The sequence below is a fragment of the Felis catus genome, chromosome X (genome assembly GCF_018350175.1).
Source record: "Felis catus isolate Fca126 chromosome X, F.catus_Fca126_mat1.0, whole genome shotgun sequence".
NCBI lineage: Eukaryota > Metazoa > Chordata > Mammalia > Carnivora > Felidae > Felis > Felis catus.
Window position 1 is genome coordinate 99,412,317 of NC_058386.1, and position 26,142 is coordinate 99,438,458.

Consider the following 26,142-nt stretch of genomic DNA (forward strand, 5'->3'; position numbering starts at 1 on the left):
TAGCAGCTTCTGTTGGCAAACATGATCACAGAGGTTTTTGGTTTATCTCTAATAGTATTTCTGTCACCAGCTTTGAGGGAATCAAGAACCCGGGGCAGAAGACAAATCCTTTAGTTGTTGTTATTATTTCTGTTGCCAGTGTGGACCTAATATTAATGACATATGTCTGGAAATAACTATTAACTTCCTTACTTTATTGCTCTTGGTTTTGTCAATCAAGAAGACTAGCCTGTAAAACAATCAAAATGGTTTATTTGGTGTCTTAGAGATTGCAATCCAGGAGACACAGAGTGTTCCAAAATCAAAAATGTGCTCTGAATTGAAAGTAGGAAGTTCAGGCTTTGAAGGTAAAAACTAACAAAGTTACATCAGTTGTTTTGAAAGAATTATGATTGGTGGTGGTAAGATTTAAATTGACTGTCTAATACATGATTGATATTTGACTAAGGTGTTACATTATATTTATTTCACTCCAATGTAAAGCATATTTTGTGGGAGGTGGTTGAATTTGCAACTAATAGAAAGTCAATTTTCATGTCATCTAGAGAATTTAAACAGGAGATGTACATAGGCACTACTCCCTCAATATACTTCTGACTCTATTTTGAGTGACTCTTTTACCAATACTTATTCCATTTTGGAATATTTTTTTAAGTGTATTTATTTTGAGAGAGACAGAGACAGCACAAGTCGGGGAGGGGCAGAGAGAAATGGAGAGAGAGAAAGAATCCCAAGCAGGCTTCCAGCACAAAGCCCGATGCAAGGCTCAAACCCATGAAGCCACGAGATCATGACCTGAGCCAAAACCAAGACTGGGATGCTTAACTGACTGAGCCACCCAGGCACCCCCTGGATTTTAGAATCTTTCATAGAGTCAACAGTTCAAGGGAAAAATTCAGGATTTCTCACTTTCCACATTGAAGTTGGGTTGGCATTTTACTTGAGGTCAGATTCTTCATTGTTCTCCTGCCATTCATTCTTCGACACCCAGCCCAACAAATTGCCATCATTTGGTTTCTTTGTGTTGAAGCCCTTTATTTTTCATTCTTAAAAGAGTCTTAGTGGTTTATGGTTTCTTTTATCTCATCTCTGAGTGATATGCAAAGAAAAGTAAGAGATCTGGCAACATATGTCACATATTTTGGTTATAGTAAAAATCAACTAGTTGATAGTTATAGACTCTACCATACACCCAACCTCTCAAATGGAGGTAGCCATATGTTAAATATCATTTTTCATTGTATTTGTAGTTTTTTTTTAATTTAAAATATCCCATTTCTTTCATTTATTTTACTCTCCTGGTCCCTGTTGAGATTTGCTATACTTCTAACTCATCTAAAATTTGTTTGGAAAAAAAAAAAAAGAATTTTGATGAAGGATTGCTGAATATATGAAGGATATAATTCTTTCATTCTGTAAATACTAAAATTTGGCTCAAAGTCAAACCCAGGCCATCAGAAAGCTGTACACTCAAGCTTCGTTGTGTAGGTTGCAGATGCATGTAGTGTTATGGTATTAAACGTTACCATGATGTTAAACACATACACCATAAGAAATAGCTCTATGAAAGTAATTTTTAAAATCAACTTAAGGATGTTGGGCAAACTGTAATGTCACCATTATGAGGACACATAAAAGAGATTATTCACTTAAAGTTTTATCTTATAATTAAGTAATAGATCATATTTTGCTTTTTGCATTTGCTGTTGGAAAAAAAAGAGTTGAAGCTCACTTGAATGGTTGAATTCTTGTAAACATGAACGACTTCATGCATGCATCTGTATATTAAGCTTAAGAATGGCTTTGTCCTACTGTTTAACTTATGTTATTTTTAACCTTATTTCTTGAAGTAATTAAAAATAATCTTACTGTACAATATTTTGAAACCAGTATTGAAACCCCAATTGTTTTTCTCAGATACCAAAGCATTTGATATTTCAACTAGTGGTGTATTAGGTTTTCAATTTTTCAACAACCCCTACAGTCCTTGTTTTTCTTCCCTCCCTTCCTCCCTCCTTTTCCTTCCTTCCTTTCTTCCTTCCTTCTCTACCTCCTCTTCCTTATTATTATTATTATTATTATTATTATTATTATTATTATAGCTTTTCCAGTAAGGATGAAGTAATATCTCATTGTGGTTTTCATTTGAATTTTCCTAATGACTAATGTCGTTGACATTATTTTCTTATGCATACTGGCCATTCTGGAATATCTTTGGAGTAAGGTCAATTCAAGTCCTTCGCCCATTTTTAAATTGATTGTGTTTTTATTGTTGAGTTGAAGATTACTATTTATATTTTTTTCTACATACAAATTTCTTATGAGACATGATTTGAAAAAACTTATACTCATTCTTTATCTTTTTAGTTTCTTAATGAAGACCAAAAAGCAGAAAAGTTTTAAATTTTCTTTAGTGTAATTCATCTATTCTTTTATCACTTGTGCATTTTGTGTCATATCTTAACAAAGTATTGCCTTATGTAAGATCCTGGACTTTTTCTCTTGTATTTTCTCCTGAGAGGTTTACCACTTTAGCTCTTAAATATAGGTATATATTTCAGTTAATTTTTGCATATAGTGTAAGATGGAGGTCCAACTTCATTCTTTGCATAACAATACTCACTTATCACAGCAACATTTGTTAATAGAGACTATTTTTCTCTGTTGAATTGGCATGGCACCCTTGTTTAAATAAAATGACCATAGATTTATCAATTTATTTTCATGTGCTCAATTCCATTCCTTTGGTCCATATATCTATTCTTGTCCCAGTTTCACTTGAAAAAGATGTCACAATGTCACACACACTATAGCTTTGTAATAAGTGTTAAAATTGGGATATGTGAGTCCTCCAACTTGTTCTTCATTTTAAGTATCATTTTGTCTTTTCTGTTTTGTTTTGTTTTTACATTTCTGTACAAATATTATGATAATTTTGTACATTTCTGCATGAAAGTCAGCTGGGATTTTTAGATGATTAATTGGATATGTAGAATTTTTAGGGATTCTTGTCAATATTAAATTTCTGACCCATGAACATGGTTTGTCTTTCCATTTATTTAGATCTTCTATATTTACTTTTTTCCCATTTATTTTCTTTCTTTCTTTCTTTCTTTCTTTCTTTCTTTCTTTCTTTCTTTCTTTCTTTCTTCCTTTCTTTCTTTCATGAAATTTATTGTCAAATTGGTTTCCATACACCACCCAGTGTTCATCCCAACAGGTACCCTCCTCAATGCCCATCACCCACTTTCCCCTTCCCCCCACCCCCCATCAACCCTCAGTTTGTTCTCAGTATTTACTTTTTAGCAATGTTTTTTAGTTTTCAAAGGGTACGTTTGCAAATTTTTTTGTAAAGTTTTTTTCTACATATTTTATGCTTCTTCATGGCATGGTAATGGAGTCATTTTCTTAATTCCATTTCCAGAGTTTTCATAGCTAATGTATAGGTACAATTGATTTTTGTGTATTGATCTCATATCCTGTTACTTGGATGAAATTTTAATGAGTTTTAATAGTCTTTTAGTGGATTTGTTAGGATTTTCCTGATACAATATCATGTCATTTATTTAAAAATTTTTTTTAACGTTTATTCATTTTTTGGGAGACAGAGAGAGAGAGAGTGTGTGTGTGAGTGGGGGAGGGACAGAGAGAGAGGGAGACGCAGAATCCAAAGCAAGCTCCAGGCTCTGAACTGACAGCACAGAGCCCGATATGGGGCTCGAACTCATGGACCGTGAGATCATGGCCTGAGCCGAAGTTGGACGCGTAACTGACTGAGCCACCCAGGTGCCCCTATATCATGTCATTTATGATTAGAGAGTCTTCCTTTCCAATATGGTTTCCTTTTATTTTATTTTATTATTTTGCTTAAAGTGACCTGGTAAAAACCTCCAGTATAATGTTGAATGTAAGTGGCAAGAGAAACATCTCTGTCTTCTTTCCAGTCTTAGTAGGAAAGCACACAGTCTTCATAATTTAATATGATGTTACCTGTGGTTGTCCATAGATGTCTTATATGAGATTAAGGAAATTTCCTTATATATCTTTTTTTTTCATGAAAATATATAGGATTTTGTCAAATACTGGACCTGAGATTTATTCTTTAACATTTTATTTAATTTTTATTTTTAAAAATTTTTTATTTAAGTAATCTCTACACCCATTGTGGGGCTCAAACTCACAACTGAGAGGTGCCTGGGTGGCTCAGTTAATTGGGTATCTGACTCTTGATTTCAGCTCAGGTCATGATCTCACAGTTGGTGAGATCGAGCTCTGAGTGGGGCTGTGTGCCGGCAGTGTGTAGCCTGCTTGGGATTCTCTCTCTCTCTCTCTCTCTCTTTCTCTCTCTCTCTCTCTCTGCCCTTTCCCCACTCACATGCACACACACATACACACACACACATACACACACACAGTCTCTCTCTCTCTCTCAAAATAAATAAATAAACCGTAAAAAAATGTCGGGATTAAAAAATGACACTGAGGTCAAGAGTCACATGCTCTTCTGACTAAGCCAGATAGGCACCCCTATTCTTTAACATTTTAAATGCACAATACTATAATTGTATCTATAGGTACTAAGTTATTCAGCATATCTCTGGAACTTATTTATGTTGTATAGCTGAATATTTACGTGTTGAACAACAAGTACCTGTTTCCCTCTCCCTCTAATTCCTGGTACCAATTTCCTGCTTTTTCAATTGTCCGTTAAGTTTTATTGTGTCCTGGATGTTGTGAATACTATTTTGTTGTGTGTCTGTTTATTCTTGTCTCTCTATTTAAAAACAATGAATTTTATTCTGACAAGCTGTGAAGATATTTGTGAATTGGTTATATCCTTTTGAGTATTTTTTTAAAACATTCTTAGGGGTGGCTCTAGAATTGTATTTGCTAGTTCCAATTTAGTTCTGTCCCTATGTTATGACCTTCCTGGTGTCCATACTGAATGCTTTGTTAATTCAGTGATGTCCCTGTCCTCTGATTGCTGGACAATCAAAGAGCTCTCAGTCTTAGGAACGGTGATAGTTGTTCTGCTTGCTGCTGTCCTCTAGCAGTTGTCCCTTACCTGATACTTGTTCCTCGCCTGACCTTGTGAAGTTTCAATCTACGTTCATTCAGCTTAGTATTTATTGAAACATGCAAGGGAACCTTGTGCTCTTTTCTTGGGTTTTACTTTCTGTTTATTCATTTTTGGATGTCTCATCCTCCCTGAATTCTGATTTCATCCTCCTCATATCCAGCTGTCAAATTTCCAAACCACACAGACTTTTTTTCTTTTGCTCTGTAGCTCAAACACCAGCATTTTAAATCTTAGGATAATTTTCTCTGCTCTGTATGTAGCTCTACTTCAGCAAGCCTAGGTTTATGTATCTTCATCCTGCTAATGTGCCCTTATTCTTTGGTGGGCCATTTCTTACACTTGGTGAAGCCTCGTGTATCTCAACATCCTATAGTGGTTTAATGTCCCAACCATTGATGTGTCCATGCCATTAATTCAGTGATGGTCCTATTCACCTTTGAAGTTTTTCTCTCTCTCCTATCCTGTCAGCAGCCTTTGGTATGCTGCTGCTGTGCCCTTTGTGAAATGTCCATAAGAAAAGATTGGCAGTTGATGCAGATTGTCAAGTGACTAGGGCTTTGCAGGGTTCTACTCCAACATTCCAGCCCACACGCAGTGGCCAAAAGTTAGGAAATATATTGGCTTTTTGTTTTTTCTTCAGTCTGTAACAAGTTTGCTGCTCCTCTTGCTTTGCTTGGAAAATAAGTTATGTGTCTCTTGTCTCCTATGAAGGGTTCATGACTTTATGTAATTTAGATTATTTGGTATACCTTGCCTCCTCAGCCACCTTAATGTGTTAAAAATATGATCATTGTGGCTTTTACAACTTGTTCTCCTTTTTAGAGTGGGAAAGATATTCTCTTGTGACTTTCTAATCATAAACAAATGTGGAATTCTCCCATGGAGCATTTGCGGGTTTTTTATTGACATATTTTTCCTCCACACCACCTTCATCCCATGTGAACTCTGAAAAGAGATGTGCAGCTATGACCGTATGCTTTTATATGAAAAGAAAATTTTCAGTGTGCTTTTTTACTTGTAGGTCACCTCATCTGTGAGGCATCACTTTAGGGAAAGCATAAAAGGTTTTAGCTACTTGTTGAATTAAAAATAACTCTCACTCAAAGTAAAATATTGCTGTTTAAATTGAGGTAATAAGCAAAAAGTTATTAGTGCTAAGAATAAATACCCAAAGTCTGGTATTTATCATTGTTTCCCTTTAATTTCTGAGCTGACAAATGATAATTGCTCAGGCAATTAAAATAATTAGGAAAATGTGGAGTCACAAAAGGAGAAGCCTTTTAGAACGGCAATTTAAATGCATAAGGAGAAATTCTCATATGTTTGCTTCACCTTATCCTGGAATAGACTGATTACCAGGTGCTTTTTAGTGTGTAGACGATTGATAGATCACATGCCATCTGAGTTTTTTCTGGGACATAGGACCACTGGAAACAGGTCTTGAAAGATAGTTCTTATTTTAAAGAAAGATTTGGGGGATCTGGGCACTTATATTCTGTAAATGTCTTGGTAGTAAAGGATACTTTTAAGTTCCATATCTTGTAAACTTGTAGCGTGTGTGTGTGTGTGTGTGTGTGTGTGTGTGTGTGGTGGGAATACACTATTTTGTGCCATGTTTAAATGAAGATAAGAAAAATATGAGTTAAGGGGCACCTGGGTGGCTCAGTCGGTTGAGCGTCCGGCTTTGGCTCAGGGCATGATCTCACAGCTCGTGAGTTCGAGCCCCCATCGGGCTCTGTGCTGACAGCTCAGAGCCTGGAGCCTGCTTCAGATTCTGTGTCTCCCTCTCTCGCTGCCCCTCCCCTGCTCGTGCTCTCTGTCTGTCTCTCTCTCTGTCTCTCTCTCTCAAAAATAAATAAATATTAAAAAAAGAAAAACATGAGTGAAGTCACAGGATGATCTTACCATTTTAGAATGCTTATTCACTCTGTGACCTGCAGGAGGCCGTCTGAAGGGGGCTGTGGAAAGAATTAGAAGACTGACAATAGCTTTGTGAAAGAAATGACATTTTCTGTGAAGAAAAGAATATTCCTGGGTAAAATAGGGCAATCTTAATTTAGAGAGACTATACCTTAAAATCAATCAATGGGGGCATTTCCTCTGAGAACCAGTTTTGTGTGTGTGTGTGTGTGTATACAACAGATACTTAAGCTATTCCATATGCTGACTAGGATTGGTGTCAGAGATTGATTATACCAATTTCTAAGGGGAGACTACTTGCAAAGTAAACAGTTGGCATTTTACTACAATTTTGTAAAATTTGTTCTATTAGTCATGACTTAACTCACTTCGGGCATACTTTCTATTAAGTTATACATTCAGAATATTACACCAAAGTACTGAGAGTTATATGCAACAGTACCAAATTATTTATCTCAGGGAACATCCCCTTGATTTAACTCATTTAAGGCTCTATTCCTTCTAACTTAATATTGGCCTTCATTACCTAGAAAGTTTTTCTTTTCCACAAAAACTCATTTATCGTATTAGACTCCTGTCATGCAGGACATGACGTACTTTTGTGCACAGTACCTATTTATCTACTGTTCATGCACAGATGAAGTGAAATGATTTCAGCTCATGGCAAAATTTAGAACATGATGAGGTTTCAAAGGAGAGTATTCAGTGAATTTAGACAATTCACTATTAAAATGAAGCTCCTGATACTGGGGTCAGCAGTAGTCACTGGGGAGAGATTCTTGAATGTGATAATCTGGGAGGCTTATTTCAAAATAAATTATTATGCCATTTTGTTTTCCATTACATAAACATGATGAATGGTACCAAATGAATGACTTTGATTTGAAAACTAATTCTCCTGAGTGATTTTAGAAAAATGTTCAGAATAACAACTCTAGTCAATCAGCAATTATTTATTGACTGCTCACTTTATGTTAATTTTGTTATTAAGCATAAACATTTATTGAATGTCTGCTCTGTGCAGATCACACTGAAAGTTACACAGAACCCTTAACTAGGCATTACGGAATATGTGGGTTGTCTGTGAATAAACAGAAGGCATAGTCCTTAGTTAATAAGTGAGTGTAAATGCATGTAGTATAAAAATTAGATGTGCATCCACACAAAGCAAAGGGGTGATCTGAGTAGGGTAAATGTAACTAGAGAAAATTCCAACTGGGTTTGCATATAGGGTAAATTATTATGGTGTTAATAGGTATGTTCCATAAATAGGACTGTTTTGAAGCAGGACCAGAACACTCATTTTGTTCAACAAGGCAATCAACTTGTTTTTCCCTACTGGAAGTAGAAATATCCTTTAGGCCCATGAATGAATTTTCATCATACTTTCTCACAATATTTTTATGTATTCTTCAAATTTTGGACTTGAGGTGGACTACTAGTGATGATCTCAAGGGAAGAGAGAAGTCTAAAATAGATTGGTGTCATTTAACTTCTTACTCCCAGCCAAGGGACTGGAACAATGATTGTTGCACTGTGAGTATTGAGAACCACATCATGGAGTTATATTATCAACAGTTCTTCCCACCCATATCTCCTAGCCTTCTTGCAGATAATGGTCTTTGGATATTTTAAAATCTTGGCTAAAATTTATGTTGCTTTGGGACCGGAGCCATAGAAATACTATGTTAGAATATGGTGGAGAGAATCTCTACTTTGTGATATTGGGGAAGGTATAGTATAACCTTCTCAAATGTCTTTGGCAGCAGAAGCCCCTCTAACCAGTTACCTATCTGTTCCAAATGTGGATTTAGATAGATCTTGTTTTTGTGTCAACTTTGCTGTGAAATATGCTATGTGTATCTGATACTTTTTTCTGATTTTTCACCGGATACATTTTTCTGATTAGCTAAAGGTGAGTGTGATATCATTTTCGAAATAAGGGATAACATGTAGCAAGCCCAAAAATTATTTCTCAGTTTACAGATAAATTTCAAATGCAATAAATTTTAACTTATATCACACTTTGAGCCTAATCAGAAGACTTTTTGTGTGAAAACAGTTCACTTAGCTTGGCTCCCTGGGGCTAATTCTGAAGGTGTTAACTTAAACCAACTTATGTGTTTTAAATATATTTTTAATATTTAAAGCCCTTGACATCTTATAAACAAAGCATAACCTACAAGCTGAGTAGATAATAAATATGTTTTGAGGGGTAAAGGGCAGTTACTTGCCATATCTTGTAATTGTTCTTCCCTGCTGCGATCCCAATGCCGTGCAGAGTCTGTGTTAAGAATAATAATCCATTTATCATATCTTTCAATGAGTTCCAGTATGGAACTCTCCAATTTTTAGTAATACTTTAAACCATGGTAGTAGTCTGGAGTATATCTAGGTTGGGATTTTCTTTTCAAAACATTCTTTGAACAGAAACCCTTTTAAGCAACGAGCTCCTCCAGGATCTACTGTGAAGTTGCTGGCAAGGTGCTTCCATTAATAATCCATTCCCAAATTATCCTTCCACAGTGAATCATTTAGAATGATTTAAATGAGTGTGCAAGGATTGTCCAATATGAAGGCTTAAAAGTGGCAATAGCATATCTGTCCTTTCAAGCTACAATAGGCAGTATAACAGAATCTGGGATGCAAAAATACTATATGGAGGTTGGTGTTTGGCTTCTGGCAAAATAGTTACCCACTGGATTTTATGGAGAGTCAGAGAAGAAAGATTTAGCCTCAGTCAGATGATAGTTTATACCCAGGTATTAAATATAGTCCATTTTAACCCAGAGAGGGAAGAACTTTCTAATGAGGTTGAGTTATGTACATACTTACCATATCCTCATTCTTAGATTGATGTTCACAGAACTCGGGATCTGTATAACTACAATAAAACCTTAGATTGCAAGTAACTTATTCTGTGAGTGTTCTGCAAGATGAGAAAACATTTCTAATAACATTTATTTATTTATTTATTTATCAAGCTTGTTTAACTTGATAAACAAGCGATGTCTTGCAATACGAGTAGTATGTGATGTGGTATGTCACATGATCACAATTGAGCCAATGGTTCTTGAAATTTGCTTTGATACGCAAGTGTTTTGGATTACAAGCATGTTTCCGGAACAAATTATGCTCACAAACCAAGGCTTTATGGCATTTAAAATATACACATATATGTATAAGTGCTTTTATGTATAATTTTTTTTCTCAATTCATCTGTTACCTAATCTTGTGTGTGTGTGTGTGTGTGTGTCTGTGTGTGTGTGTGTGTGTGTGTGTGTTTAACCTCCTTTGAAAGGACTGTATAGATTTTTTGATACAGTAACATTATGAGATTGTAACAATCACTTGAAAAGGTAAATTGATTATTTTGTTTACTTGATAAAAAATTCACAGTTTGATTATACTTCCTCTGCTAGATAACAAACTTCCCACGAATCACTATGAGAACACTATGTGACATTGTTAACTACCTACTTTTAAGAACTCATCTATTTTGGTTTGGCATAGTTCTCTGTAGATTCTTCTTTTAACTCTCTGTTAATGTTCTTCATAGGCAACTCTCCGTTTATAGATTTCATGAGGTTTTTGTTCCCCAGACCTCTTTGCATAACTCTCATGTACTCTATCCTTCCTACCTTCATGGTTTATTTTAGTGAATTCGACTCTTCTCCTTATTTAATGATCCCTGTGTCTAACTATCACCCTTATATTTAATTTTGGACATGCATTTCACTCTGCTTTCTGCTTATATAACTTTTATGGATAAATTTGTGGAATTCAAACTCAATATGTATAAAATCAATTACATCATTACTTCTCTTAACCCGTGTTCTCAATCTCATATGTTGTTTCTGTTAGGACTTCACCATCTGTCCAGTCGCCACATGTTAAAAATGTAGCTATCCTTAATTTCATTTTCTCCTCTTTTTTCCCTTCCACAAATATCTCAATCGTTCGCAAAGTCTAACCTATTTTTCTTTGCAATATTTCATCCATCTCCTTTTTTTGTATCATTCCAATTCTGGTTCTTATTTTTTCTCATCTATTCATTTCCTACCTATGCCTGGATTTTTTTTTTAATGTCTTAAAACTTTTCTCAGGGACTGACTCAAACTCATCTACTGGTATAAGACTGTTTTCTCTGTGTTCCTCTTTTACATCATTGTGCACATGGTACTACATCTAAGTTTCTCTAATATAAGCTCATCTATATGTCTGCCTTTTCCTGTTAGATTTTAAGTTCTAAGATGTAGAGGCCATATGTATATATTTGTACCCCTTTGAGTATAATTTAGTGGTTTTTTCTTTCTTTTTTTTTTTTAATTTTTTTCCCAATGTTTATTTATTTTTGGGACAAAGAGAGACAGAGCATGAACGGGGGAGGGGCAGAGAGAGAGGGAGACACAGAATCGGAAACAGGCTCCAGGCTCTGAGCCATCAGCCCAGAGCCTGACGCGGGGCTCGAACTCACGGACCGCGAGATCGTGACCTGGCTGAAGTCGGAGGCTTAACCGACTGCGCCACCCAGGCGCCCCTATAATTCAGTGTTTATATGGAATAGATACTCTGTAAATATTTGTTTAAGTAAACAACGCAGAAAATTTTAATAATAAAGAGTTGATCATTGTGTTGGTCATATTGGCCTTTGTTTTCTATGGAGGAAAATATATCAGGAATTGTTTGGTTGGCAAATATATATTTGGGGAATATATATATATATATATATATATATATATATATAAGATGAAATGTAGTAGTTTTATATTTTTTTAAATTTACCTTTTTATTTTGTTTTATTTATATTTGAATGAGCTTATATCAAAGAGAAAGCAGTAGCTCCTTACAGGGGAGTATTACCATAAGTAACCAAATGCCTACCTAGTTGGCAACCATGAAGTAACTGAAGTCTCACCAAGGTACTGAGGTTCTAGAGTTAAGACTTTGTTCTGAAATTTCCAAAGTGCAGCCTTTTGTAAAATTCTTTTGTCAAGGACATCAGTGTGGGTCCTGGTATAAAAGTAATCTACTGGCCTTTGAGTGCATTCCCAATGAGTAGAGTAATAGGTGACTGGACTGCCAATACATTTCGCTTTGTGGAACCTTGGCCCTGAAAATCCCAGGGGACTTGTTATTTATACCCTATAGTTGTTCATTCCCTTTCTTCTTGTATATTACAATTTCCCCTGGCATTTTCTTTTTTTCATAGGGAAAGGCATCTGGAATGAATCTAAAGACTGAGGTCTCCAAGAAGCCATAGTTTGAAGTTGGTACTATGGCAGTTATCTATCCAAGATGAAACAGTGGAACATTTTAGAAAAATGAACTTAATGTTATTCAAATTTTCAAATGGCATGAATAACACAGTCCATTTGACTTTAAATACATCTTGTTACAGATGACTTGGCCATTAACCTTGGCAATGTCAATCTGTTCTTAGTATCATATTCCATTAAATTACTGTTCCTAATAATAGCTAGAGGTATATTTTACAAGGATCAATGCACTGCTGGCTTCTAAAACCAATATGAGGAAGGTAGGGCTGGGCAAGGGGGATAGAGTGGGGGAAGAGGAAGGGAGAGAGAGAGAAAAAGAAGAGAAGGTGGAGGGGAGATAGAACTATAAAAGGCAAACATTGTAAAAGAGGAATGAAAGAAACAAACACATAGACATGTGCTAATAAAAACAGTCAAATCTGTAAAGGTACAGATCACTGCCTGGAATAGTGAGTTCGTAGTACCTCAGAGGACTCACATCTCTTGCAGGTTCTGTGACAGATTGTCCAGGAGCTATGTCTTAGCCTTCTCGTACAGCCTACTGGTTGAGTAAAGGGTTATATGACTTAAAGTTCTGGCCACAGGTCACTGAACCAGGGACAGACAGCTGATCCAAGGAGAACAATTCATATTCTCTCTGCTAGGAATTTGGAATTGGGACACAACATTCTAGTTAGTCTCTCTTGGTCCCTTGAACTGAGAAGATATAGACTCAGGAACTGAGATTACCATTCTGGCAATGGTGTGTTTATATCATGTTTATGGAAAAGTTAAGAAAATCAATCTTCAGAGAAAGAGATAATACTGAAGCAGTATTCCAGAGAAGAATAGAGACAAGAGCTCATGTAACTACAGACATAGGAAAAGAATAATTAGAGCTCCTGTTAGTCTTCTCATTCCTGGTTTTATCCCATCATGTAGGCCAGCTACGTTTCTTGCCTTTGGTTTCTATACCTTTATTAGTCAGCTTTGGTTGCAGTAACAGAATGCAATAGAGTGAGTGGCTTAAATAACAAGAGATTCGTTTTTCAATGTTATGCAGGCTAGAATTCCTAAATTAGGGTGCCAGCATGGTCTTGTTCTGCTGAGAGCTCTCTTCCTGGCTGCAGACAGCCATGTACTTACTACTGTGTTATCTCGTGGCCAAGTGAGAGGTCTCTGGTGTCTTTTCCTCTTCTTAGAAGGGTACTAGCTCCATCATGACAGCCCCCTCCCATCACCTCATCTAAACCTAATTATCTCCCCATGGCCTCATTTCTAAATACCATCACATTGTGGGTTAGGGCTTCGAATTATGAATATATGGGGGATAAAATACCATCTATATCTTTTCAAAATAAGCAGAATCCTGTATTTATGTTTCAGGTATCTCCAATGGAAATGGCCTCAGAATCTTTATTATTGCTAAGTTCCTCTTGTCCTTCTGTTTCTATTTGTTTACAAGTTATAGTTGGAGAAATACTGTATCACAAGAATACAAAGAGTTGAATTAAGGAATCAAGATCAGCCAATAAATATTTAGATCAGTGTTGGCTGGAAAGAGGGACAACTCAAGAACAAGTCCATGGCTAACGAACAGCAAGAGAGTATTGTGGATAAATGTGAAATACTAAAGTGTTTATAGCTTCCTATGGTATATATGTAGGGACAAAAGGTGATTAGGACAGCCTAAATATATAGGGCCAGTGTAGAGCGATGCTGGCCTTATGCAGCTCTTGTTGTCTAACTGTTCAAACTTAAAATCTAAACAAACACCTATGTCTAAAACACCATCTATTGTATGTAATGAATTCACATAAACAAATGAAAAAAACAGCAAATCATTCTTAATTTCTCTCTTATCTTCGGGTGTTAAATTTAAATAATGCCCAAATTATATTCAGCACTACCTTCAAAACTTCCAGAATATGTCTTCTTTTTTTCTCCATCTTTACTACAACCGTATGACTTTATTTCTCACCTAAACTACTTTAATAGCTGTCCCTTTTGTCCTCTTGGCTGTCATTATTATTCATCCTCTCCAAACTATTTTCCCTAAAGTATCTGGAGAAATCTTTTTTTTTTTTATATGAAATTTATTGACAAATTAGTTTCCATACAACACCCAGTGCTCATCCCAAAAGGTGCCCTCCTCAATACCCATCACCCACCCTCTCCTCCCTCCCACCCCCCATCAACCCTCAGTTTCTTCTCAGTTTTTAAGAGTCTCTTATGCTTTGGCTCTCTCCCACTCTAACCTGTTTTTTTTTTTTTCCTTCCCCTCCCCCATGGGTTCCTGTTAATTTCTCAGGGTCCACATAAGAGTGAAACCATAAGGTATCTGTCTTTCTCTGTATGGCTTATTTCACTTAGCATCACACTCTCCAGTTCCATCCACGTTGCTACAAAAGGCCATATTTCATTTTTTCTCATTGCCACGTAATATTCCATTGTGTATATAAACCACAATTTCTTTATCCATTCATCAGTTGATGGACATTTAGGCTCTTTCCATAATTTGGCTATTGTTGAGAGTGCTGCTATGAACATTGGGGTACAAGTGGCCCTATGCATCAGTACTCCTGTATCCCTTGGATAAATTCCTAGCAGTGCTATTGCTGGGTCATAGGGTAGGTCTATTTTTAATTTTCTGAGGAACCTCCACACTGCTTTCCAGAGCGGCTGCACCAATTTGCATTCCCACCAACAGTGCAAGAGGGTTCCAGGTTTCTCCACATCCTCTCCAGCATCTAGAGTCTCCGGATTTGTTCATTTTGGCCACTCTGACTGGCGTGAGGTGATACCTGAGTGTGGTTTTGATTTGTATTTCCCTGATGAGGAGCGACGCTGAACATCTTTTCATGTGCCTGTTGGCCATCCGGATGTCTTCTTTAGAGAAGTGTCTATTCATGTTTTCTGCCCATTTCTTCACTGGGTTATTTGTTTTTCGGGTGTGGAGTTTGGTGAGCTCTTTATAGATTTTGGATACTAGCCCTTTGTCCGATATGTCATTTGTGAATATCTTTTCCCATTCCGTTGGTTGCCTTTTAGTTTTGTTGGTTGTTTCCTTTGCTGTGCAGAAGCTTTTTATCTTCATAAGGTCCCAGTAATTCACTTTTGCTTTTAATTCCCTTGCCTTTGGGGATGTGTCGAGTAAGAGATTGCTACGGCTGAGGTCAGAGAGGTCTTTTCCTGCTTTCTCCTCTAAGGTTTTGATGGTTTCCTGTCTCACGTTTAGGTCCTTTATCCATTTGGAGTTTATTTTTGTGAATGGTGTGAGAAAGTGGTCTAGTTTCAACCTTCTGCATGTTGCTGTCCAGTTCTCCCAGCACCATTTGTTAAAGAGACTTTCTTTTTTCCATTGGATGTTCTTTCCTGCTTTGTCAAAGATGAGTTGGCCATACGTTTGTGGGTCTAGTTCTGGGGTTTCTATTCTATTCCATTGGTCTATGTGTCTGTTTCTGTGCCAATACCATGCTGTCTTGATGATGACAGCTTTGTAGTAGAGGCTAAAGTCTGGGATTGTGATGCCTCCTGCTTTGGTCTTCTTCTTCAAAATTCCTTTGGCTATTCGGGGCCTTTTGTGGTTCCATATGAATTTTACGATTGCTTGTTCTCGTTTCAAGAAGAATGCTGGTGCAATTTTGATTGGGATTGCATTGAATGTGTAGATAGCTTTGGGTAGTATTGACATTTTGACAATATTTATTTTTCCAATCCATGAGCAGGGAATGTCTTTCCATTTCTTTAAATCTTCTTCAATTTCCTTCATAATCTTTCTATAGTTTTCAGCATACAGATCCTTTACATCTTTGGTTAGATTTATTCCTAGGTATTTTATGCTTCTTGGTGCAATTGTGAATGGGATCAGTTTCTTTATTTGTCTTTCTGTTGCTTCATTGTTAGTGTATAAGAATGCAACTGATTTCTGTACATTGATTTTGTATCCTGCAACTTTGCTGAATTCCTGTATCAGTTCTAGTAGACTTTTGGTGGAGTCTATCGGATTTTCCATGTATAATATCATGTCATCTGCAAAAAGCGAAAGCTTGACTTCGTCTTTGCCAATTTTGATGCCTTTGATTTCCTTTTGTTGTCTGATTGCTGATGCTAGACCTTCCAGCACTATGTTAAACAGCAGCGGTGAGAGTGGGCATCCTTGTCGTGTTCCTGATCTCAGGGAAAAAGCTCTCAGTTTTTCCCCGTTGAGGATGATGTTAGCTGTGGGCTTTTCATAAATGGCTTTTATGATCTTTAAGTATGTTCCTTCTATCCCGACTTTCTCAAGGTTTTTATTAAGAAAGGGTGCTGGATTTTGTCAAAGGCCTTTTCTGCATCGATTGACAGGATCATATGGTTCTTCTCTTTTTTTTTGTTAATGTGATGTATCACATTGATTGATTTGCGAATGTTGAACCAGCCCTGCATCCCAGGAATGAATCCCACTTGATCATGGTGGATAATTCTTTTTATATGCCGTTGAATTCGATTTGCTAGTATCTTATTGAGAATTTTTGCATCCATATTCATCAGGGATATTGGCCTGTAGTTCTCTTTTTTTACTGGGTCTCTGTCTGGTTTAGGAATCAAAGTAATACTGGCTTCATAGAATGAGTCTGGAAGTTTTCCTTCCCTTTCTATTTCTTGGAATAGCTTGAGAAGGATAGGTATTATCTCTGCTTTAAACGTCTGGTAGAACTCCCCTGGGAAGCCATCTGGTCCTGGGCTCTTATTTGTTGGGAGATTTTTGATAACCGATTCAATTTCTTCGCTGGTTATGGGTCTGTTCAAGCTTTCTATTTCCTCCTGATTGAGTTTTGGAAGAGTGTGGGTGTTCAGGAATTTGTCCATTTCTTCCAGGTTGTCCAATTTGTTGGCATATAATTTTTCATAGTATTCCCTGATAATTGTTTGTATCTCTGAGGGATTGGTTGTAATAATTCCATTTTCATTCATGATTTTATCTATTTGGGTCATCTCCCTTTTCTTTTTGAGAAGCCTGGCTAGAGGTTTGTCAATTTTGTTTATTTTTTCAAAAAACCAACTCTTGGTTTCGTTGATCTGCTCTACAGTTTTTTTAGATTCTATATTGTTTATTTCTGCTCTGATCTTTATTATTTCTCTTCTTCTGCTGGGTTTAGGCTGCCTTTGCTGTTCTGCTTCTAGTTCCTTTAGGTGTGCTGTTAGATTTTGTATTTGGGATTTTTCTTGTTTCTTGAGATAGGCCTGGATTGCAATGTATTTTCCTCTCAGGACTGCCTTCGCTGCGTCCCAAAGCGTTTGGATTGTTGTATTTTCATTTTTGTTTGTTTCCATATATTTTTTAATTTCTTCTCTAATTGCCTGGTTGACCCACTCATTCGTTAGTAGGGTGTTCTTTAACCTCCATGCCTTTGGAGGTTTTCCAGACTTTTTCCTGTGGTTGATTTCAAGCTTCATAGCATTGTGGTCTGAAAGTATGCATGGTATAATTTCAATTCTTGTAAACTTATGAAGGGCTGTTTTGTGACCCAGTATATGATCTATCTTGGAGAATGTTCCATGTGCACTCGAGAAGAAAGTATATTCTGTTGCTTTGGGATGCAGCGTTCTAAATATATCTGTCAAGTCCATCTGATCCAATGTCTCATTCAGGGCCCTTGTTTCTTTATTGACCGTGTGTCTAGATGATCTGTCCATTTCTGTAAGTGGGGTGTTAAAGTCCCCTGCAATTACCACATTCTTATCAATAAGGTTGCTTATGTTTATGAGTAATTGTTTTATATATTTGGGGGCTCCGGTATTCGGCGCATAGACATTTATAATTGTTAGCTCTTCCTGATGGATAGACCCTGTAACTATTATATAATGTCCTTCTTCATCTCTTGTTACAGCCTTTAATTTAAAGTCTAGTTTGTCTGATATAAGTATGGCTACTCCAGCTTTCTTTTGGCTTCCAGTCGCATGATAAATAGTTCTCCATCCCCTCACTCTCAATCTAAAGGTGTCCTCAGGTCTAAAATGAGTCTCTTGTAGACAGCAAATAGATGGGTCTTGTTTTTTTATCCATTCTGATACCCTATGTCTTTTGGTTGGTGCATTTAATCCATTTACATTCAGTGTTATTATAGAAAGATACGGGTTGAGAGTCATTGTGATGTCTGTATGTTTTATGCTTGTAGTGATGTCTCTGGGACTTTGTCTCACAGGGTCCCCCTTAGGATCTCTTGTAGGGCTGGTTTAGTGGTGACAAATTCCTTCAGTTTTGTTTGTTTGGGAAAACCTTTATCTCTCCTTCTATTCTAAATGGCAGACTTGCTGGGTAAGTCTGGGCTGCATATTTTTTCTGTCTAGCACCCTGAAAATCTCGTGCCAATTCTTTCTGGCCTGCCAAGTTTCAAAAGAGAGATCAGTTACGAGTCTTATAGGTCTCCCTTTATATGTGAGGGCACGTTTACCCCTTGCTGCTTTCAGAATTTTCTCTTTATCCTTGTATTTTGCCAGTTTCACTATGATATGTTGTGCAGAAGATCGATTCAAGTTACGTCTGAAGGGAGTTCTCTGTGCCTCTTGGATTTCAATGCCTTTTTCCTTCCCCAGTTCAGGGAAGTTCTCAGCTATTATTTCTTCAAGTACCCCTTCAGCACCTTTCCCTCTCTCTTCCTCCTCTGGGATACCAATTATGCGTATATTATTTCTTTTTAGTGTATCACTTAGTTCTCTAATTTTCCCCTCATACTCCTGGATTTTTTTATCTCTCTTTTTCTCAGCTTCCTCTTTTTCCATAACTTTATCCTCTAGTTCACCTATTCTCTCCTCTGCCTCTTCAAGTCGAGCTGTGGTGGTTTCCATTTTGTTATGCATTTCGTTTAAAGCGTTTTTCAGCTCCTCGTGACTGTTCCTTAGTCCCTTGATCTCTGTAGCAAGAGATTCTCTGCTGTCCTGTATACTGTTTTCAAGCCCAGCGATTAATTTTATGACTATTATTCTAAATTCACTTTCTGTTATATTGTTTAAATCGTTTTTGATCAGTTCGTTAGCTGTTGTTATTTCCTGGAGATTCTTCTGAGGGGAATTCTTCCGCTTGGTCATTTTGGATAGTTCCTGGCGTGGTGAGGACCTGCAGGGCCCTTCCCCTGTGTTGTGGTGTATAACTGGAGTTGGTGGGTGGGGCCGCAGTCAGACCTGATGTCTGCCCCCAGCCCACCGCTGGGGCCACAGTCAGACTGGTGTGTGCCTTCTCTTCCCCTCTCCTAGGGGCGGGATTCACTGTGGGGTGGTGTGGCCCGTCTGGGCTACTTGCACACTGCCAGGCTTGTGATGCTGGGGATCTGGCGTATTAGCTGGGGTGGGTAGGCAAGGTGCACGGGGGCAGGAGGGGCAGGCTTAGATCGCTTCTCCTTAGGTGCTCCTCTTCAGGAGGGGCCCTGTGGCCGCGGGAGGGAGTCAGATCCGCTGCCGGAGGTTTGGCTCCACAGAAGCACAGAGTTGGGTGTTTGCGAGGAGCGAGCAAGTTCCCTGGCAGGAACTGGTTCTCTTTGGGATTTTGGCTGGGGGATGGGCGGGGGAGATGGCGCTGGCGAGCGCCTTTGTTCCCCACCAAGCTGAGCTCTGTCGTCAGGGGGCTCAGCAGCTCTCCCTCCCTTTGTCCTCCAGCCTTCCCGCTTTCCGAGCAGAGCTGTTAACTTATGTCCTCCCAGACGCTAAGTCGTGCTTGTTGTGGGAACACAGTCCGTCAGGCCCCTCCGCTTTTGCCAGCCAGACTCGGGGGCTCTGCTTGGCCGGCGAGCCGCCCCTCCGCCCCGGCTCCCTCCCGCCAGTCCGTGGAGCGCGCACCGCCTCGCAGCCCTTCCTACCCTCTTCCGTGGGCCTCTCGTCTGCGTTTGGCTCCGGCGACTCCGTTCTGCTAATCCTCTGGCGGTTTTCTGGGTTATTTAGGCAGGTGTAGGTGGAATCTAAGTGATCAGCAGGACGCGCGGTGAGCCCAGCGTCCTCCTAAGCCGCCATCTTGCCGCTTCCCCTCCTGGAGAAATCTTTTAAAAAAGTACTATATCCCTTTTTCTGCTTAAAATAGTTCATTACTTCCAAATTGTCTGTTGGATAAATTTAAATCTCTGTTTCATGATTATAAGCCCCTCTATGATCCCTGCACTTTTATTTACCTCTTGTAAAAGTGGAAGAGGACTGGATTTCAGTAAAATTTAACTGTTTTTTGTTTCTCATCATATAACCGTCTCCCAGATGAAAAACAAGAACATGGATTCCCTTTACATTGCGTAAAATCTCTTCATAATCCCTCGAAGTATTTCATTCTCCCCAAACGTAACCACTATCACCATAGATTATTTTCACCACTTTTCCTAACTATGTAAATGAAATACGTGTATTACATTATATATGTCTGCTTGGCTCAACATTGTGAGATTTATCCATGTTGTTGCTTGATGCGATATTTCACATATTCTCACTGCTATGTAGGATTTCATTGTATCAATTTGCAACCATTTTAAAATTCATTATACTGTTTATGGACACTTTAGTAGTTTCCAGTTTAGGATTATTACAAATCAAGCTGTTATGATCATCCTCATATATGTCTCTTGATACATATGTACATTCATTTCTATTGGGTGTATACCTAAGAATGAATTATATTCTTTCTTATGATTCAACCCAACTTAAGTGTCATCTCCTTTAGGAAGGCTTCTCCACTCTTCAACCCCACTTTGGGTTAGTTGGTCATCTTCTTTGTGGCCATAGAATCCTATGCTTCTCTCTAAGAGAGTACTTATCACCTCTAATATGATGCATTTACAAGCATGTTTTCCTCAATACATTGTAAGTTCTTTAGGGGCAGGGAACCTACCTTGTTAATCTTTGTAGTTCTAGTACCTAGCAGAGTTCGTGGCACAAGGACCACGTAGAGTGATACATAAATATTAAAGTAATCGAAGAGTGCTGGAATTTTCTAAATAATAAACAAACTAGTTAAATTTATGATCACCTTTTGTGTAACGAGACTGGTGTTGGTGATGTTGGTGATACCAAGTAATAAAAACTGGATTCCTGACCTCAAGAAGCATACAGTTTTGCTCAGAAGGATGAGTTGATATTCATTAAATACTAGAAACAAATAAACTATATGGTAAAATGGATCTTAGTACAATTAGGTTTCAGAGAAAGGGCAAGACTTCTAAAGTTGAAACATTCTGTAGGATGAGCTAGGATGAGTGTTGAAGGAGGATTGTCATGTTTTAGGAAGGAATAATGGAGGGAGGCTGATGAATAGTAAAATGAACCCAGATCTGGTAAATTTATCTTTCATACTTCCCATCACTTCTGTGGACTAAACACTGTGTTTTGAGACAGATTTGCTTTAATACTGAGCTAAAGTAGATATGTCATAATTGTGGAGTCTTCCGTGCCTTGCTAAATAATAAATTGGCCTTTTATCCTTATATATATAGTGAGACTCCAACGGAAATATTTCATGAAAGGAGACGATAAATCTGTGGAACACGATGAGGGTCAGAATTATGGCAGTGATAGTGAAAGTATTGGAGAGAGAGAATGTGGAAGTCATTCAAAGGAAAGCTAAATAGAACATGGTGGTACCAGGATATAGTTGTAGGGTGCTTTTTAATGAAGCCAAAAGGACACTATGTGAATACATTACTTTCTTTTTTTGGGAGGGGGATATATTACTTTCAAAAGAAATATGTTTCTTAGTCAATTTGTGATGCAAAATATGTCAGTGGAACATGGCAACATATAATCATTTTTAAAAATATTTTTAAGTTTATTTATTCATTTTTGAGAGAAAAAGAGTGAACATGAGCAAGCGGGGAAGGGTCAAGTGGGGGGTGGGGACAGAGGATCTGAAGTGAGTTCTGTGCCAACAGCAGAGAGCCTGATGTGGAGTTTGAACCCACAAAACATAGGATCATGACCTGAGCTGAAGGCAGATACTTAATTGAGCCACTGATGTGCCCCAACATATGATCATTTTTAATACTGAGGTTCTTATGACTATGGAAAAAATTTATATTTATTTTTTAAAATTTTTAAAAAGTTTACTTTTATTTATTTTGAGAGAGGAAGAGACAGCATGAGTAGGGGAGGGGCGAAGAGAGAGAGAGAGAGAGAAACCCAAGGAAGCTCCATACTGCCAGTGGGGCTTGAACTCACAGAACTCACATGGGGCCCAAACTCACAAAACTGTGAAATCATGACCTGAGAGGAAACCGAGAGTGAGACGCTTAACCTACTGAGTCACCCAAGTGCCCTTGGTAATATCTTTTAGATCTAACTAAGATTTGACAACAAAATTCTTATACTGAAATGTTGTTTTGCTCCATTATAAGAAATGGCTTGCATTGATGTCTCATCAAAGGCTTTATGAGCTATGGATTTATATGTATATGTGTTTATATGTTATATGTATATGTGTTATATGTATAAGCACACATATACTTTAGAATGAAGGAGTAACAGGCATTTTTCATCAACAGATTGAGCAAGGTCTCCATAAGCAGGAGGTCTTAGGCTTTGAGAAGTGTTTGAACCAAAGATGACTCCAAAATTGCTGCCACAGTAGTAGTTTCTCACTGTACCAGCACATCAGCATCACAGGGTCAGAGATGAGCTTGTTGGGAAGGAAGATCTTCCTCTGCCCTGTGGTCCTTCTGGCTAGACTTTGAGTCAAATTGGTATGAGACAGATTAACAGGAAAAACCAAATTGAATAGGTGTATGCATGGGGAACCCACAGAGACATGAACTTCCAAAGACAAGGAGGGAACGTGGACTTATATGAGCTCAGGAGAGGGGTAGGGTCTAACAATACAAAGGGGAGAAGGCTCATTAGCAGGAATGTGAAAGGAGGAGATGTTTTGAAAAAAAGGGGTGCACTATTATGTACACAAGTTTCTTAGGTGAAGGGGAGTCTTCATCAGTAGCTGTCTTCCTGGCACAGGTTCTCCTTTCCAATATAAATTTAGGCAGTTGAGGGCAAGGCAGAGAGCTTTTCCTGCATCTGCTGGGTTTTGATTACTTTTAATTTGAAATAATCTGTATGCCAAAGTGGCCCATCTTAGGTGATGTGGAAATGGGTTTGGGGCACCTGGGTGGCTCACACAGTTAAGTGTCCAACTTTTGATTTCAGATGAAGTCATGGTCTCATGGTCATGGGATCAAGCCCCCCACCCCCACCCCATTGAGCTCTGAGCTGAGAGCATGGAGCCTGCTTGGGATTCTCTCTCTCCGTCTCTTTCTGCCCCTCCCCTGCTGTCTCTCTCTCTCTCTCTCTCTCTCTCTCTCTCTCTCTCTCTCTCAAAATAAATAAACTTAAAAAAAAAAGAAAGAAACAAATGTTGGAGTTCAGAGCCGATGGCCAAGAAAGGATTCTTGAGACATCTTTCTTTGGTGCAAAAAGGTGATTTTATTAAAGCACAGGGACAGGACCTGTGGGCAGAAAGAGCTGCACTGGAGTTGTGACAGGTGACTGATGATATACTTTCAAGTATATAACCCCTCGAGGGAGGGGGTTGGGAATTGCATAAGTCTCTAAGGAATTTTGGAAGCGAGGTGTCCAGGACCTTAAGGAGACTAGCTATTGTTAGGAAAAGGTCACTTACTACTGTCTAGGAAAACCTCAGTCATGAAACCATTCACATGTATATCAGTGAGCCATAAGCTTGAAGTATGATTGCCAACCTATATCTTAGGTGTTGTGGGTAGAGATAAAGGAAGTTTCCAAAGGAAGTTTTATATGTTAAAGTAGACTTACAGGATCCTGGAAGGTTGGGCTAAGATTGCCTTTTGGCCTTAGCAAAGTGTCATCATCAAGGCAGCTGAGTCATTCCTAGAGGAATGTCACTCTGCCTGTCTCAAAGACTTGTCATTGGGCTGTAAGTTGTAAGGAACTTAGATTTCTTGTAAGGAAATTTAATATTTTATCTTCTTTGTTTTCCACATCACTGGGGACATGTGCCCTTTTTCCCTACTAGCTTTAAAAATATTATTTCCTAGGTACCACCTCTATTGATTTTCATGAGTGACCTGAGAGTCACCATTGGATTTGGGATGATCTTTTAGATACAACACCAAATAATGATCCATGAAAGAAGAAATTGTAAGTTGGACTTCAGTAACATTAAGTACTTCTGCCCTGTGAAAGGCCCTCTTAAGATAATTAAAGTATAAGCCATGGTATAGGAGAAAAATCTTTGCAAAATACATATATGATAAAGTACCAATATCCAAAATATATAAAGAATCTATAAAAATTAAACAATAAGAAAACAAATCAATAAAAACAGGCACATCATCAAAGAAAATATGCAGATGGCAAAGAATCATGTGAAAAGATGCTCATCATACATCACATACCGTTAGTTAATTGCAAATTAAAACAATAATAAGATACTAGTACACACTATTTGAATGGCTAAAATTCAAAAGACTGAAAACTATGCAAGTAGAATGGGAAGCAGCGGGAATTCTCATTCATTCCTGATGGGAATGCTTAATGGTATAGCCCATTGGAAGGCAGTTTGATGGTTTCTTACAAAACTCAACATACTCATCATTCAATCTAGGAGTTTTGCTCTTTGGTATATACCCAAATAAGCTGAAAACTTGTATATACACAAAAACCTGCACATGAGTGTTTATAGCATCTTTATTATAATTGCCACAACACAAAACCAATCAAGATGTTCTTCAATAGTTGAATGGATAAACAAACTATGGTACATCTAGTGATGAAATATTATTTCAAGATAAAAAGAAATTAGCTATCAAACTATGAAAACACATGGAGGAACACTAAAAACATATTGCTAAGTGAAAGAAGCCGTCCGGAAAAAGCTATATATTTAATGATTCCAATTCTATGACATTGTGGTGAAGGCAATACTGTTGCAGGATTTTTTACCTCAATACCTGGGGTTCGTTTTCTTGCTACTTCGAAGAATGAAGAGTTGGACACAAAATGAGCAGCAAGCAAAAGTTTATTAGATATTAAATCAGAAACTAAGAATAATATGAAAGCTGTCTTTACAGAGAGGGGATGCTCGAACGTGAACGCCCGTGACTATAGGCAAGGGTCCTTTCTTTATAAGGTTCTGGTCAGCCCTCCCTTCCCTTCCCCCTCGTTCCTTCTCGGGTTCTACCCTTATTGGCTGGATAACTCTAGGTGCTGGGCTGTCCATTCCTGATTGGCTTGACTCCATTGTGTGAGGAGTCAGACTGGTCATACTGTCCCATGTATAACATAAGTTTTATGGTTTACTTTTTTTAGTTAGGTATTTTGATTGTGAAATTCCTGAGGAGAACCTGAGGATGAGTATGTGGTGTCTGTTACATTCTTAAGAGGGACCTTATGTCTGAGGGGTTTGCTGTAGTGAAATGCTCCTAGCCTTGTTCCAAAATAGGTGTTTTTCCCCACCCAGGGACCTCAGGTCCTAATCTTTCCCTTTCTGCCTATTTTAATCTAGCTTGCCCTATTATAATACTATGGAAACACTGAAAAGATCAGTGGTTGCCATAGGTAGTGGGTTAAGTGAGGGAGGGGTGAATAGGTATGGCACAGATATTTTGGGCAGTGCAACTATTGTGTATAATACAGTAATGATGGACATGTGTCATGCTATATCTTTTAAAACCCATAGAATGTGTAACACAAAGAGCAAATCGTAATGTAAACTCTGGCTTTAGTGAATAATAACGTGTCAATATTGATTCATCAGCTTTAACAATTGTACCACACTGATACAAGATGTAAAAATAATAACGGAAACTTCTCTTGAGACTGGGAGTATGTGGAGACTCTCTTTCCTTTCCTATCAATTTCCTTTCCTATCAAAAATACTCTTAAGATAACCAGTCTTTTATTTAAAAACAA

At 37.9% G+C, this 26,142-nt stretch overlaps 1 long non-coding RNA gene across 1 annotated transcript in view; it reads left to right on the forward strand.

Annotated features, from left to right (window-relative positions):
• LOC111558713 overlaps positions 1 to 26,142 on the forward strand; it is an 842,592-nt gene that overhangs the window by 109,880 nt on the left and 706,570 nt on the right. The gene's annotated exons all lie outside the window — the stretch shown is intronic.